The following is a 14,946-nucleotide window of genomic DNA, read 5'->3' on the forward strand; positions in this document are numbered from 1 at the left end:
AGGGATGGATTGTTTCCAGGATTGCTTTTTCTGTTCAAGAACACGGCTGCTGGGAATGTCCTTATGCACATTTCTTCCCAGGGCACATCATTTTCTGGGATGTGGGGTAAATTGGAGGGTCACAGGTATGGAATGGTCATCCATGGTCCAAAGTGATTGCTCCAGTGTTCACTGCCACGAACAGGGACCAAGACCCTCCCCAGCTATTTTCCATATTCTTCTGCCTCCCTCCCCTCAATTCCTTTCCCATTTACTAATCAGATAGAGTTCAAAGAGGTGTTTATATGCTGCTGGGCTCATCAGAACAGTCTGGTGCTGAGGACAGGGGAAGCCCAGTAGAAAGCAGCCATGTCAAGGCCCGGTGGGAACAAGCATGACCTCTGAGAAAGGGGAGGGTCTCTACGCAAGGTCTGTCTCTTCCATCCCTGCCTCCTGTCCCTGCTTGCCTCTCCCTCATAGCTGAGCTGGCCAGGCTGCATTTTTCTATCTCAGCCAAACCATCATCCTAAATGCAGCCCTGACTTGGGGCAGGAAGCCTCTCCCAGCCCCACACTAGCCCTGAGGTCCACCTGCCCTCACTTCTTGGTTCTGTCTTCTGTGGGAAGCCTGTCAGAAAATGGTGAAGAATTGGTTCTGTTGCTGGTTTTCCAGGTGGCTTGTAAACACTCCCAAGGAAATGTTTCTCAGTAATGAACGAGGCCCCTATGTGCTCTGAAATTGTATGAGCAATTAACCCCACTGGCCTGGCGCCCCGGAGAAGCCCCCAGCTGCTTCCCGCTGTACTACACCTTCCTGGGAGCAGGTCCAGGACACCCATGTGATTTCCCCTTCTGCTCTCTCACCTGGGAGGTGTCAGGTGGGGTGGGTGGGGAATGGTGGGCCTTGGGCTGCAAAGGGAGGTGTTCTCCTGCATTTGAGGACTCCCCCAACCTTTTGTGGTTCAGATTCTTCATGATTTTTGAGGTTGTGGGAGATTCGGAAGGGCAGCCTTTGAGGTCACCCCTGGGTGCCCCACTGAGTCTGTGAAGGTGAATGAATGGGGCAGGGATAGGCAACTAGTGCTGATGGGTATTGTGGCCTTTCGTGTGCCACTTGTTGTGTAGCCAGAACACAACTTCCCTTACTGGTTGTGGTCCCATTTTAGAGATGAGGACATGGAAGCCCAGGTGGTAAACTTCCCATGGCCACAGAATTTTTGGCACTACCTAAAATATCTGACATTTTTTCCCATTCCACCACCTTGTCCAGCCCTATCTCACCCTCTTATCTGTCCCCTCCTCCTAGGCTCCCGCGGTCCACCGTTATCCTTCCTTCTTGGAGCCCACGCTCTGCACAGCAGTCACAACCAACTGTAATAGCCCACATCAGAGCTGGCGGTCCCTGCAAAGCCCCCTGACTGCCCCTCACTGGTCTGGAACCAAGTCCCTGCTGCCTCCCTGACTAGCTGGGCTCTTCCTGGTACCGCCTGCCTGACCCAGGGTATTTGTCTCCTCTGCCTGTCAGAGATGATTCCTTTGTAGTCAAAGACAGCCTCCCAGTCATTCTACTAGGGCATTCAGGTACATCTGTGCCCAGTGAAGAATCACAGGGATCATGACTTCTCAGGAGGCTCTTTTTTTTTTTAATTAGAGAGGAAGCCCTTACCACATTACCACCTCCCCCCACCCCAGGGATTGACCTCTGCCCTGATGAGTTGCCAAGGAGGCTAGGAAAGTGAGAATGCAGCATTTTAAAGCCTCAGCAGTGGAAGTCAGACTCTGTAATTGAGGAAGAAGGATGTAAGGGAAGGTGGTGGTAGGGTGGCCAAGGGTAGGTAGAGTAGGGCCTTGAAGGTTGAGTAGGAGTTCACCAGTACCAAAAAGGGGAGGAAATCACAGGCTGAGGAAACAGCAAGTGGCAGAGCATAAAGTCTTCTGGTGAGGGTCAAGGACTTCGAGATCAGGATGTGAAGGTAAGGGGAAGGACCAGACCGGGGACAGTGGACGGGGTCTGGTTGTAGGAGTCTCAAGAGCATTGGGCTGACTCCCCACTGTGGATCACAGAGAACCATCTGGTTTTCCAAGTGTGCAGAGGACTCTTTGATAGACACTCTTACACCTGTCCAGGCTGTCTGGGTCCAACTACTGTTGGGGCATCTCCCCAAAGTTCCCAGGTCCTCTTTGGCCCTCACCTCCATCTCTGGCAGCCTCTCCCACACTTCTCCCAGGTCCATGAAGCCCTGAGATGGGGGAGGAGATTCTGGGCAGCTGACAGCTGCTGTCCAACTAGCTGTGTGACTCAGGGAAGTCACCTTCCTAGCTGAGCCCTCACAGCCCTGTCCACAGAATGGGGGCCACAGAACCTCTTTCCTATGGGCATGTGTGGGTTTAGTGGGCCCAATCCCCACAGAGCTGGGCATGTAGAAGGGGCTCAGTAAACCCATTTGCTCAACATTCAAGCTGTGGTTACTGCCCATCTACCACAGTGCTGGGCATGGGGGATACAGTGACAAGACAGATGAAGTTCCACCCTCCTGGACCTGACACCTCAGTCAGGAAACACACACTGTACAAGTGAGACTGGTCCAGAAAGCACCATGGAGAACAGGAACGAGGACAGTTAGCACAAGTTTGGGAGATGGTCAGGAGGGCCTCTCTGAGGAGGTGACAGTGCTGAGACCAGGTGAGGAGGGGGAGTGGCAGGGCAAAGATTTGAGGCAAAGCAATGCAGGAAGGGGAGCTGGCAAAGGTGAAAGCCCCAGATAGGAATGGTGGGTGCGGACATGTTCCTGGAATGGGGGAGGATCCGTGTGCCAGGGGAGGTAGTGGGGGCAGGTGGGGTGCGGCATCACTCGTGTGGCCTAGAATGCAAGTTCTACCCCAGGCTTTTGCCCAGTGTCAGCAATGGGCGGAGCTCAGCCCTGTCCAGGGTGCTGAGAGAGTCCATCTGTGCTTGGACTTGCTCCACTGCTCACTTGTGGAGCCACCCTGGGCTAGCTGCTCAGCAACTCAGTGGCCCCCACTTTCTACTCTGTAACGGGGTGGAGGGGGGCAGCGGCGGTGGCAGTTAGTGCCCATCTGCTAGGGCTGCTGAAAGGATTAAACAAGCGAATGTGTAAGTGGAGTGGAACCTGGCACACAGTAGGCCTGCAACAAAGTCAGCTGAGGCTGTGTTGGTCCCTTCCTCTGCCCCTCCAAGGCTGTGTGGATGGTCTCTTGCCCTCGGTGGGCCCCATCTGTCACCTAACCCAGAAGTGGGGATAATATTGCCTTCCGAGGGTGGTGCTGGGAGGAAAAGACCAGGGTTGGGGGCCAAGGTAGCGTCCTTGTGTGCAGGGGGTTCTTTGCTGCAGATTCGGGGCAAAGTGTCAGGGTCAGGAATTCTGGTCTCATTTATCAGGGCTGCCTCTCGCTGCCCTGGGGCCCTTGGGGTGGGCTTTCCGGCACAGGTAGGAACACTCCTGGGATGGATGGGGCTGCTGCCCCCATATGGGCATGCTGAGTGGACGTCTGGCAGGAGCTGGGGAAAGACTATAAAAAAGTCAGAGAGTAAAGCATGAGGCTACTGTCTTTGGTTAATGGCTCGCGCAAGAATCCCTTTGCCATTGGATTCAATTTATTCCCATCTGGGCCCTGCTGTCGCCATCAATTCAGCTAATAAAGAGTAGCGGATGGCTGCGACCCCGGACGCCATGGAGGCCTCTTCTGAGCTAATTAACCGGCCTGAACAATCCCTTTTAATACTTCTGTGCTTAATTCCCTAAAAGGGAACTGGGAAGAGGGGGAGAGGAGGGGACTGGCAGGCTGCAGCTGGCTGGCGGGGAAGGCGAGGGGGCTGGTCATTCTGCCGCTGCCTGGGCAGGTGGGGGCGGAGAGCCCTTGCTTCAGGAGTGCAGCCTGCAGACCTGGCCCGCCCCCCTCTGCCCTGGGACCTGTGTCCATAGCTTCACTGGTTTTCTCACTGACAAAACAGGGAAGCGGAGGAACCAGGGGCAGCTTGCAGTGAGTGCTATGCTTCTTTTGTGTGAGACAAAACACAAAGAAAAGACCTGAGGAGATGCTGCAACGTGTATAGAACCTCTGGAAGAACCTGTGAGAGGTGTTTTGTTTAGATGGGGGTGGGGGCGTCTTTGTGGGAGGAGCTAGTAGAAAGGGCAGGAACTGTGGGAGGAGCTAGTGGGGACTTGGGGTTATACTCCCTGTATACCTTCCTTACAGGGCAGGCTCTAAGGCAGGGTGCCCTGCGTTGAGTCTCGGCTCCAGCCCTTATTAGTTGTAGACAAGCACCTTAATCTCTCTCTCCTCAGTGTCCTCATCTGTAAAATGGGCCTAAGAGTGGTGCCTTGTTCACAGAGTTGTTGTGAGCATTACGTGAGATAATACTGGCAATAGAGCTTAGCTGCATATTCAGGAAATATTAGGTATAAAAATAATACTTATGATTATTATTGTAGTTTGAAATTTTACCAGGTATGTATATTAGCTATTAAAAGGCATCTGTTTATTTTTTAAAATATACAGTTAAGATCCCATTCTCGGGGGATCTTGAGGACTCAGCCCAGGGCTGGGCATTTCTCTGCAACGCTCTGGGGCATTACCCAGCCAATGGCTCCAGATGCTGGAGTGGAGAGTGGTGCTGCCCTGGGTGGCTTTGCAAGGTCATTTAACCTCTCTGTGTCTGTTCCCACCTACAAGATGGACTCACTTGTGTCCAAGGCACTGCTCTGCCCAAGGACAATGGCCAGGCAGTGCCCCTGCCCCATCTTAGAGGATGGACTTTTTGCCCAGCTACAGGTGTGGTCAGCATGCAACCTTCAGATGTCAACTCCTTCCGGGTACAGTAGCTGAGCCAGGAGGGATATAAAGGCCCAGCCATTTCAGCCCGACAAGGAATCACCTGGTGGTATTCACTTCCATCTCCCTGCTGGGCTGTCTGAGGCTTTGCTGGCCTGTTCTCTCTCACGGGACTTACCTTCCAGCCTGGCTCTGACAGCAACAAGGTGGAACTAGCCTGAGGCTCACTGTCACCTCTAACCTGATGACTCTCAGATGCCTTGCTCCAGCTCCCGGTTCTCCCGTGAAATCTGGAGTTATGTGCCCAGGTGACTCTGTCACCTCCACTTGGGGGTAAGCACAGCCCAAACTGAGCTCCTGGTGGGGCACCACCTCCCTTCCCAGCCGGCTCCTCTCAGTTGTCCTCCTTCTCTAGCTCAAGCTCACTTCCTGGAGCTGTCATGTGCTTTGCTCTTTCTCGTTCTCCCTGCATCCAGTCCATCTTCAGAGCACTGACCTCCTCACCCCCTCCACTTCTACTGACTGGGATCCAGCCTGACTATTACAGCAGCCTCCTCCTCACAGGCCTCCCTGCTTCCGTCCTGGCCCTGTCAGCCTACTCTTCACTTGGTGGCCAAAGTGACAGTTTCAGAACTTCAGGCAGCCCATGCCCTTGTCCACCCCTGCTCAGGCCTCTCCTGTGATTCCCATCTCATCAAAAGAAACTGAAAGTCCTTCCCTGGCCTTCAAGGACCCACCCAACCTTGTCCTGCTGGGCTCTGCAACTTCGTACCCACCTGCTACCCTGCTCCACTTGTTTCCTCTGCCCCAGTCACACGGGTCCTTGAGTGCTTGTCTATCTCAGGAGCTTGGCACTTGCTCTTCCCTCTGCCTGGAATGACCTTCCCACACCTCCTCACACATTTGTCCCCTTCAGATCTCTGCTTAGAGGCCACCCACATGCTTACTATCCCCTTCTACCTCTTGCTTACTGTCCAGCTACTCTAGTTATTTTTTCTTTATACCAGGTATCATTGGACTGATGGACATCATCATGATAAATGGAGAAGAACTCAAGGATTTCATTCTACCTGGATCAACAATCAATACCCATGGAAGCAGCCGTCAAGAAATCAGATTATGTATTCCACTGGGCAAATCTGTGGCAAAAGACCTCTTTAAAGTTCTAAAAAGCCCTAGATGTCACTTTGAGGACTAAGGTGTACCTGACCCAAGCCACGGTCTTCAATCACCTCATACGCATGCAAAAGCTGGACAATGAATAAGGAAGACCAAAGAACTGACGCATTCAAATTGTGGTGTTGGAGAAGAATGTCGGATGGACCATGGACTGCCAGAGAATGAGCAAATCAGTCTTAGAAGCAATATTACTAGAATGCTCCTTAGATATGAGGATGGTGAGATGTCAGCTCACATACTCTGGACACATCATCAGGAAACACCGATGGCTAGAAGAGGACATCATATTTGGTAAAGTGGAGGGTCAGTGAAAATGAAGGAAGGTCTCAATGAAATGGATTGACACAATAGCCACAGCGATGGACCGAAACATACCACTGGTCATGAAGATGGCACAGGCCTGGGCTAAGTTTTGTCCTGTTAGATGTAAGTTTGCTGTTGAGTTGGCTTCAATGCAGAGCCGATCTGATGGCAACTGACAACAACAAGCATGTATCACCACCTGAGAGTTTTCTGCATGTCTGTATATGTGAGAGTCTGCCCCTACAAAAGCGTGAGGACACTTTATCTGTTCTGTTCTCTGATGTATCATCACCAAGCGCATGTGGAGCTGGTTTGAACTGAGTGTAAATACACACCAGGTTTTGAAGTATACAGAAAGGAATGTAAAATAGCTCATTAACAATTTTTGTATTAATTACACACTGGAATGATATTGTTAAGATTAATTTCGTCTCTTCCATTTTACTTTTTTAATGGAACTGCTAGAAAATCGTATGTCTGTTGGACAGAACTATTTCAGAGAATGAAATGCAAGGTAGCTTGGGTTTTCCTTTCCAATCTCTTCCTCACTGGGAGGTGAGGTCTTGACTCCCTCTCTTAAAGGAGCAGAGCCCAGCCTAGGCCTGCTGCAGAGCTGTCCACTCCATGTGTTGAAGAAGGAGTTTGAAGGCCCAAATGTGCCGCCCAGCAGGGATTTTGAAGGCTAGCTGAGTACTAATCCTGCTTCTACCTCAGCAGTTGACTTGTTGGCTGGCCTGGGGACCTCAAAAATGTTCCTGCACTGTCAAGGAGCTGATGTTGAGCCCTAGCTTCCTGCTGTGCACCAGACAGGAGAGGAGACGAAGCATCAGGCTCCAAAGACATGCCACTCTCCCTGGGGAAGGTGAGGCTTCTGCGAATGAAACCTTGGGCAGACAGCCTGTAATTAAAGCAGTAAATTGTGTGGCCTCATGGAAAGCTGGGAGAAGGCTGGAAAACGGGAGACCTCCTGTGGCTGGAAGGGTCAGCACGGAGGACTGGGGTGGAGCATCAGGGGAAGCCGGATTTAGAGGGTGGCCCTCAGACACTCAGCTCATCTTTACCCAGCATCCAGGCACTGCTGTGAGTGTTGGGGGACAATGAGATGAGACAGATGAGGCCTGCCCCTCGGGCTGACATCCCTGGAGAATGTGGCCATGGACTTGCTGGCCCTGTCATCGCTCTTTTCTTCCCAGGGATCTGGGGCGTAGAAGGAGGACTGGGCCCTGGAACTGACCGTCCCTCCCAGCTCTGTGCCTCAGGCAGCTGCTTCTGTACTCTGAGCCTCTGTCTCCCCATCCGTACCGTGGGCCTTCCCCAAATCTGAGGTTTCTGAGGGTTAAAGTAGAAAGAAGGTGAGCTGTCAGGTGCAGGACAGGGCTTGAGAGAAGTAAATGTTAAAACAAAGTCCTTTCCACCTTTGTTTATTATGATTTGCTAAAACATTAAAAAAAAAAAATCTTCAGTGTTTTTATCAAAGTAAAACAGCTATAAGTTCAAATTGTTAGAGGACTTATGAGTAGTTGGCCCCACTCTGCTCCATGTCCCATCCTGCAGAGGAGCCCCTAATTCCTTCAACTTTGGGGTGTCCCCAGCGATGCTGACTGAGCTATTGCTCTGTGACAGGAGGACCTGCTCCCTCCGGTTTTGCCCACCATCCTCATCCCCTCCCCTACCACATAGTTGGGTGATTATTGTCGGCTTCTTTCTTGGATATCTTCGTAACTCAGAGGGACAGCTTTTATTTCGTGTTTCATCAGCGATCCATGGCACCAGTACATGCTCATTTTTATAACTTCTACTTTGCTATCCAGAGGCACGAGCAAGAAACAGGAAGGGTTTGTTGCCCCTCTGATCTCAGTTCTGCCCCGAAAAGCCCCAAATCCATGGGGACAGGGCCCTGCTTTGCTCACTACAGCCAGTCCACTGTGCTCCCTGACCCCCGCCCTAACACTCACCTGTCCATCTCACCCACCACTCCCTGCAGGGATCTCCTGCTCCCTCCTACCTCTGCCCCAACCTTCCAGCCAGACTCACCCTCCTTGTGGCTTGGGCACCAAGGCAAGCAAGAGATGATGGGGCTTGACCCTGTGGGGGTGGATGTGAGAAGACAGATATGGGGCACCCTCTGCAGTGGAGGCAACAGGCAGTCACCCAACATGTCTCATTTTTCCTCAAACACGAAGTCCACAGAAGAGAGGTGATGAGGCCAATTCACTGTGGAACTCTCAGGGCGTTTAGCCACCAAGGCAAGTGCCTTTTATTTGTCTGAATTACTTATTAGACTGAGAAGGTGGGACTAGGTATTATCTAATTATCTCACCAATACTGAGTGAAAGATGTTATCATATCATTGTACAGGTGGGGAGACTAAGGCACAGGGAAATTCAGCAACTTGCTCATGGCTACACAGCTTGCAAAAGGTGGAGCAAGGAGCACACCTGGGATTGGAATTCCTATCCAATTCCAAGGAGGCTGCTGGAAAGACCGCTGGCCTGAGAATGACATAGACCTAGATTCTAGCCACAGCCCAGCCATCTTCTTGCTGTGTGACCTTGGGAAAGCCACTTCCCCTCTCTGAGCTAAAAAAGGGAAAGGGTAAAATACTTTTGGGGTTGATGGGGCTGGAGATCAAGTAAAAGATGGAGGTAAAAGAGTTTTGTATCTTCTTCCACGGGGACAGATAGTAGATCTGTAATCAGGTGGCCCCATAGTGCACAGGAGGGGTCAGGCTGGCTTCCAGGCACCTTTGGAAATAAAGCTACTGACAAAATCATTTTGATTCTTCTGGAATCCAGATTTCTGGGTTCATGGGGTTAAGGTGGCCCACCCAGGCCATCCACCTTTAGATGTTCTTTTGAACCTTGAAGGAACTGCTTCCCTGGAGTCACCTTCACATTCAACAATAGCTTAGTAAGCAGCTTAGTGGAGACGTTTGGGCCTAGGCATTGGGTTCTTTTGGAAAATGATCTACGTGCAGCCATCTTCAAGAAATAGGAACTCCAGGGTCTGATTAGAGGCTGTGTTTTAGGATGTATGGCATGTCCTTGCAGATTGTTTCTGTAACCCACGGATCCTGAAACCCCACTCATGCTTTGATGTTACTTCTTGAGAAATTAATGTAACAATGACCTATATAACCCGCTTTCACTGTCCTGTCTTTGTAACACCTTCCTGATACAGGTTGACGCTCCCTGATTCGAATCCTATCTACTCATGGTAAATATATTCTGTTACACTAATTTTTGGTGTTTTCCTGAAAATTTAGATTTTTGACACTACAGACCCAAGGAAGGGGTAGTGATGGGGGGTCTGGGGGCTGGATTTGCCTTACCCCTCCAAACCATGGGATCATGGTTTTCCTTCCCCTCTGGTCCATGGCCCAGGTTGGCCACCAGACTGGTCCTCCAAAAGTGCAAGTCTGACCCATCCTTTTCCACATGTCTGTTCTGAAGCTGCTAACAAGACTGCCTACCTCCGCTTCTGCCCTCCTTGATCGCACATCTGCATTGCTGCCCAAGTGATGGTTCTAGAATGACAGTGTGATTACGTTAATCCCCTACTTAAAACACTTTGTGATGGTTAATTTTATATGTCAACTTGGCTAAGCTACGATTCTCAGTGGTTTGGCCAGATACCGGACTGGTTGCTCTTACACAGCGTAATGTAATGTAATGAACATAATGTAACAATGTAATCAATCACCTTCCATGATGTGATCTGATATGATCAACCAATCAGTTGAAAGGAGAGTTTCTTCGGGGTGTGGTCTGCCTCCAGAATATAAATAAAGATTCTGACAGAGCTCTCTTTCTTTTGATCCTGTATGCTTCTTGTCGCCTGACCTGTGGAGTCTCTGGCCTGCTGCCTGACCTATGGACTTTGGATCTGCGAGCCTCACAATCATGGGTATATATATATGCATAACATCGATTGTGAGGATGGCGCAGGACCTGGCAGTGTTTTGTTCTGTTGTACATAGGGTCGCTATGAGTCAGAATCAAGTCAACTGTACCTAATAACAACAAAGTGTGTGTGTGTATATATATATGTATGTATAAATATATATATATACACACACACACACACACATAAATATATGAAGTTACTTCTGGATTCACCTACATAAAACCAATCTCAGCAGAGTCTGAGATTGTTTAGATCCATTTTTTGCACGTAGGTATCTATTGTGTGTGTTTTAGATATCAGCACCTGACCCTGTGGGTCCTTATAATGATTATTTTGTGACGGACTGACGATGATGACTGTGGAATAAAAATGCCATTTTAACTAAACTCAACCCTTCTCATGTCAAGTAGGTTCTGACTCGACCTCATGCACAAAAGAAAGAAACACTGCCTGGTCTTGTGCCATCCTCACAATCACCGTTATGTTTCAACCCATTGTTGTAGCCACTATGTCATTGCATCTCATTGAGGGTCTTCCTCTTTTTTGCTGACCCTCTACTTTACCAAGCATGCTGTCCTTCTCCAGGGACTGGTCCGTCCTGATAACATGTTTAAAGTAAGCGAGACAAAATCTCATTATCCTCACTTCTAAGGAGCATTCTGGCTGTATGTCTTCCAAGACAGGTTTGTTTGTTCTTCTGTCAGTGCCTATATTCAATATTCTTCCCCAACACCATAATTCAAAGGCATCAATTCTTCAGTCTTCCTTATTCATTGTCAAGCTTTTGCATGCATATGAGGCCACTGAAAATACTATGTCTTGGGTCAGGCACACCTTAGTCCTCAAGGTGGCATCTTTGCTTTTTAACACTTGAAAGAGGTCTTTTGCAGCAGATCTGCCCAACGCATTGAGTCATTTGATTTCTTGACTTCTGCTTCCGTGAACATTGATTGTGGATCCAAGTAAAATGAAATCCTTGACAACCTCAATTTTTTCTCCTTTAATCATGATGTTGCTTCTTGGTCCAGAGGTGAGGATTTTTTTTTTTTTAATGCTCAGGTGTAATCCATACTTCATCAGTAAGTGCTTCATGTCTTCTTCATTTTCAGCAAGCAAGGTTGTGTCATTTACTTATCAGAGGTTGTTAATGAGTCTTCCTCCAATCCTGATGCTGTGTTCTTCTTCATATAGTCCAGCCTCTCGAGTCATTTGCTCAGCGTATAGATTGAATAAGTACAATGAAAGGATACAACCCTGACGCACACCGTTCCTGATTTTAAACCATGCAGTAATGCCCTTTTTCTGTTTGAATGACTGCTGCTTGATCTATGCCCAGGTTCCGCATGATCACAATTAAGTGCTCTGGAATTCCCATTCTTCAAAATGTTATCCATAATATGTCATGATCCACACAGGTAAACACCTTCTGGTATTCTCTGCTTTCAGCCAAGATTCATCTGACATCAGCAATGATATCCTTTATTCCACGTCCTGTTCTGAATTCTGCTGGAACTTCTGGCAGTTACCTGTCAATGTACTGCTGCAACTGCTTTGCCGTGATCTTCAGCAAAATTTTACTTGCATGTGATAGTAATGGTGTTTTTTGATAATTTCTGCATTCTGTTGGATCACCTTTCTTTGGAATGGGCACAAATATGGATCTCTTCCAAACCGTTCTCCAGGTAGCTGTCTTCCAAGTTTCTTGGCATAGATGAGTGAACACTTCCAGGGTTGCATCCGTTTGTCGAAACATCTCAGTTGATATTCCATCCGTTCCTGCAGCCTTGTTTTTCAACAATACCTTCAGTGCAGCTTGGACCTCTTCTTTCAGTACCATCGATTGCTGATCACATGCTACCTCCTGAAATGATTGAACATCGACCAATTCTTTTTGGTACAGTGACTCTGTGGATTCCCTCCATCCTCTTTTGATGTTTCCTGCATTGTTCAGTATTTTGCCCATAGAACCCTTCACTATTGCAACTTCAGGCTTGAATTTTTTCTTCAGTTCTTTCAGCTGGAAAAATGCATGTTGTTCTCTTTTGGTTTCCTAACTCCAGGTCTTTGGACATGTCATTATAATACTTTACTTTGTCTCCTCGAGCCCCTCTTTGAAATCTTCTTTTGGTTTTAGCTACTCTATGTTCAAGAGCAAGTTTCGGAGTTTCTTTTGACATCCATTTTAATCTTTTCTGTCTTTTTAATGACCTTTTGCTTTCTTCATGTATGATGTCCTTGATGTCATCCCACAATTTACCTGGTCTTTGGTCATTAATGTTCAATGCATCAAATCTGTTCTTGAGATAATCTCTAAAGTCAGGTGGGATATACTCAAGTTCATACCTGGGCTCTCATGGGCTTTTTTTTTGTTTGTTTTTATTGTGCTTGAGATGAAGGTTTACAGAACAAACTAGCTTTTCATTAAACAGTTAGCACACATATTGTTTTAGGACATTGGTTAACAATCCCACGACATGTCAAACTTGTGGACTTAATTTTCTTCAACTTCAACTTGAGCTTGCATATGAGCAATTGATGGTCTGTTCTGCAGTAGGCCCCTGGCCTTGTTCTGACTGATGATATAAAACTTCTCCACCTTCTCTTCCCACACATGTAGTCGATTTGCTTCCTGTGTATTCCATCCAATGAAGTCCACTTGTATAGTAGCTGTTTACGTTGTTGAAAAAAAGGTATTTGCACTGAATAAGTTGTTGGTCTTGCAAAATTCTATCACGTGATCTTCCATGTTGTTTCTATCACCAGGGTTGTTGTTTTAGTCATCTAGTGCTGCTATAACAGAAATACCACAAGTGGATGGCTTTAACAAAGACAAATTTATTTCTTCACAGTAAGTAGGCTAATTTTGGGGGGAGGATAAGTAGGCTAACAGTCCAAGTTCAGAGTGTCAGCCCCGGGGGAAGGCTTTCTCTCCCTGTCAGCCTTCTCATCAATCTTCCCCTGGAGTAGGAGCTTCTTTTCACAGGAACCCCAGGTCTAAAAGACGTGATCTGCTCCTGGTGCTTCTTTCTTGGCGGTATGAGGTCCTCCTGTCTCTCTGCCTGCTTCTATCTTTTATATCTCAAGAGATTGCCTCAGGACACAATCTAATCCTGTAGGTTGAGTCCTGCCTCACTAACACTACTGCCGCCCATCCTCCCTCATTAACTTCATAAAGGCAAGATTTACAACATATAGAATAATCACACAATACCAGGAATCATGGCCCATCCCAACTGATACACGCATTTTGGGGGATGGAACATAATTCAATCTATGACTGTCGTATTTTCCAACTAAGGATCTTTCTTCGTTTCCAACTTTTGCATTCCAATCACCAGTAAGTCTCAGTGTGTCTTGATTGCATGTTTGATCAATGTCAGGCTGCAGAAGTTGGTAAAAATCTTCAATTTCTTTATCTTTGACATTAGTGGTTGGTGGGTAATTTTAATGATAGTTGTATTAACTGATCTTCCTTGTAGGCGTATGGGTATTATCCTATCACTGACAGCACTGTACTTCAGGAGGGGGAATGGACAGGTGTTTTTCTCTTAATTAAAGAGTTAAATATATTGTTATATTTATGTCTACATTAAAAATCAATTCAGAAGAAATGACAGTTAGTCCACATTCTCCATCTCTAGCACAGTGAATATTTTCTTTTCTCCAGGACCATCCAATAATTTATCTATTTCCTACTCGGTGTCCACAATTGGCATGATTGTAAGCACTGCCTATGGGCAGGTTCCAGGGATAACCTTTCACTTGACACCCCATGTGACCTGGTGGTCTCCTTACAGTGGTCTTTGATGCTGAGTGCTGTCACGGCCAAGGAAGGGAGGCCCAGGCACAGGGCCAGGTCTCAACATGCCACGAGTGCCCGTGCCCATAGCTGGACTGCCAGGTCCCATGGAGGGTGGCCGAGAACACAGCCAAGTTGGGAAGCCAAGTCACTGCAGTAGCTCAGCTTAGCGAGGAGCCGGCCAGGCTGGCAGGAGCAGCTCCAGAGCAGGTGGGGCCAGCTGCTCCCAGCTACATTAGCCCTGTCTGCTGCGGCACGGGCATCCCATGCAGATTCACTATATGTTGCCTAACCGGTCCCTGGCATTGGGCATGGAGGCCATTTCCCATTTTGGACACGTTATTTAAAAATGCTTCAATCAAGAAGAAAAAGGGTAAGGGGAAGCTGTTGTAGAATAAAATAGACTTCAAGAAATCAGCAGTCAAAACAATGTGCTGATTTTCTTTCCATTCTGATTTTAACAAACCAGCTCTAAAACAATGTCTAAAGACATTTGAAAGTGGGCTGAGATTAAAGAATTATTAATTTTCTTGGGTGTGATAATGATATTGTGATTCGATGTTTAAAAAGTCCTTATCTGATGGAGACATAAATTAAAGTATTTATGGATGAATTGATATGACATCTGGGGTTTGCTTTGAAATACTTCCTCCCAAAAAGTGTGTGTTTCGGGGAGAGATACAGCAATGTTGGCTGTGAGCTTATAACTGTCGGAGTGGGGCGGGGGTGGGGGTGACACACATATTCATTATCTTATTCTCTTCACTTGTGCGTAGGCTTGAAATTTTCCATAATAAAATGCTTTTTTAAAAAAGTGCTTCAGCCAATACGTTCTTTTTTTCCTTCTAAATTTTATTTATTTTGTTGTTGTTGTTGAGAATATACACAGCAAAACACATACCAGTTCAACAGTTTCTACACGTGCAATTTAGTGACACCGATTCCATCCTTCCAGTTGTGCAACCATTCCCACCCTTCTTTTCTGAG

This window comes from Loxodonta africana, chromosome 22 (assembly GCF_030014295.1).
Source record: "Loxodonta africana isolate mLoxAfr1 chromosome 22, mLoxAfr1.hap2, whole genome shotgun sequence".
NCBI classification, from domain to species: Eukaryota; Metazoa; Chordata; class Mammalia; order Proboscidea; family Elephantidae; genus Loxodonta; species Loxodonta africana.